Source organism: Mustelus asterias, unplaced genomic scaffold (genome assembly GCF_964213995.1).
Source record: "Mustelus asterias unplaced genomic scaffold, sMusAst1.hap1.1 HAP1_SCAFFOLD_3199, whole genome shotgun sequence".
NCBI lineage: Eukaryota > Metazoa > Chordata > Chondrichthyes > Carcharhiniformes > Triakidae > Mustelus > Mustelus asterias.
Window position 1 is genome coordinate 22,501 of NW_027593144.1, and position 2,500 is coordinate 25,000.

At 55.0% G+C, this 2,500-nt stretch overlaps 1 protein-coding gene across 1 annotated transcript in view; it reads right to left on the reverse strand.

The window, feature by feature from the left end:
- The window catches only part of LOC144490358 (homeobox protein Hox-C8-like), a 9,068-nt gene that overhangs the window by 5,225 nt on the left and 1,343 nt on the right, over positions 1-2,500 (reverse strand). The gene's annotated exons all lie outside the window — the stretch shown is intronic.

The window sequence follows — 2,500 nt, forward strand, 5'->3', positions numbered from 1 at the left end:
GAAAGACACAGAGACAGACAGAGAAAGGAGGAAAGAGACATTGTAACACAAGACTGTAACCTATACGATGGCAGCAACTTAATTCATTGATGGACAGGGAATTCCGGGATTCGGAGTTAGGGATTGTAGCAGAGATGAAGCTATTCAAGCCAGGAAGGTAGGCGGGAGACTGGATAGGGCATCGGGAGAGAGAGGGAGAGGGAGCAAGGGAGAATGAGAGAGAGGGATAGACAGGGAGAGGGAGGCAGAAGGAGGGAGCGAGAGAGAGAGGGAGGGAGAGGGGGGGAAAGGGAGAAAAAGGGAGAGAGGGAGAGAGAAAGAGGGGTAGGGGAGGTGAGAGAGGCAGAAGGAGAAGGGAGCGAGAAGGGGAGAGAAAGAGAGGGGGAGGGAGAGGGGGAAAAGGGAGAAAGAGGGAGAGAGAGAGAGAGAGAGGGGTAAGGGAGCGGGAGAGAGGGGGAGAGGGAGGGAGTGAGAGAGGCGGGGGAGAGAGGAGAAGTGAGAAGGGGAGAGTGAGGGAGAAAAGGATAGGAAGGGAGAGAGAAGGGGAGAGGGAGGGAGTGAGATAGGAGGGGGAGAGAGGAGAAGGGAGAGGGGGAGAGGGAGGGAGTGAGAGAGGGGGACAGGAAATACGAAAGGGAGGGGGAGAGTAGGGAAAAGGCAAGGGGAGAGGGGGAGAGAGGGGGAATAAGAAGGGAAAAAGAGAGAGGGAAGGAGAGAAGGTGAGAGAGGGAATGAGTAAGATAGAGGGAGAGGGAGGGAAGAAGAGAGGGAGGCAGAGAGGGAGAGAGTGAATGAGGGAGAATGACAGGGGAAGAGGGAGGAGGGAGGGGATGAGAGATTAAGTGAGAGAGGGAGACAGATAGGGGGTAGAGGGAATGAGACAGGGAGAGGGATGTATATGGGGGGAGAGAGGGATGGAGTTGGAAAAGAGAGGGAATGAGAGAGAAATTGAGGGGAAAAGGGAGGGAATAGGGGGGGGGGGATGAGAGAGAGGTTGATGAGTGAGAGAGAGGTTGAGGGGTGAGAGAGGGAGTGAGAGAGAAATAAAGAGAGAGGGAATGAGAGAGAGGTTGAGGGAGAGAGATAATGAGGGATGTCAGGAATGACAGAGAGAGGGCATGAGAGAGAGAAGGAATAGGAGGTAGATTGAAGGAGAAGAATGGGTGAGAGAGAGAGATAATGAGTGAGAGAGGGAATGAGGGAGAGAGAGGGGGAATGAGAGAGAGATGGAAGAGAGAGAATGAGGTAAAGAGAGAGAGGGATGAGAGAGAGGGAGATGAGAGAGTGAATGAGTGCGTGAGGGAATGAGAGAGAGGGAATGAGAGAGATCGAGGGGAGAGATTGAGAGGGAGGGAGTGAGAGAGAAAGAGGGAAGCAATCAGAGAGAGATTGAGGGAGAGAGAGAGGGGGTTATGAGTGTGTGTGTGAGAGAGAGAGAGAGGTTGAGGGAGAGAGGGGTGAACGAGACACAGAAAGAGAGTGGGAGGGAAATAGGGAGAGAGAGGGAATGAGAGACAGACTGAGGGAGAGGGGGATGAGAGACAAAAAGAGAGAGGCAGGGAAAGAGGGAGGGAGAGAGGGAATGAGAGACAGATTGAGGGAGAGGGGGAATGAGTGACGGAAAGAGAGAGAGGGAGGGAAATAGGGAGGGAGAGAAGGAATGAGAGACAGACTGAGGGAGAGGGGGAATGAGAGACGGAAAGAGAGAGAGGGAGGGAAATAGGGAGGGAGAGAAGGAATGAGAGACAGACTGAGGGAGAGGGGGAATGAGAGACAAAAAGAGAGAGGCTGGGAAATAGGGAGGGAGGAAATGAGAGAGAGAGAGATTGAGAGAGAGAGGGGGATGAGAAATAAAGAAGGGGAATGAAGGCATGGGAATGAGAGAGGGAATGAGGGAGAGGGGCTGAAGGGAGGGGGTGTAGGGGTGATGGGGAGACACCGTAACACAGAGGGGGGTGCAGGGGAGATGGGGAGAGACAGTTACACAGAGGGGGTGATGGGGAGAGACACAGTAACACAGAGGGGGTGATGGGGGGGGACACAGTAACACAGAGGGGGTGTAGGGGAGACACAGTAACACAGAGGGGGTGATGGGGGGGACACAGTAACACAGAGGGGGTGTAGGGGAGACACAGTAACACAGAGGGGGTGATGGGGGGGACACAGTAACACAGAGGGGGTGTAGGGGAGACACAGTAACACAGAGGGGGTGATGGGGGGGACACAGTTACACAGAGGGGGGTGAAGGGGAGATGGGGGGGACACAGTAACGCAGAGGGGGTGATGGGGGGGAGACACAGTTACACAGAGGGGGGTGAAGGGGAGATGGGGGGGACACAGTTACACAGAGGGGGTGTAGGGGTGATGGGGGGGACACAGTTACACAGAGGGGGTGATGGGGGGACACAGTTACACAGAGGGGGGTGTAGGGGAGATGGGGGGAGACACAGTTACACAGAGGGGGGTGAAGGGGAGATGGGGGGAGACACAGTTACACAGA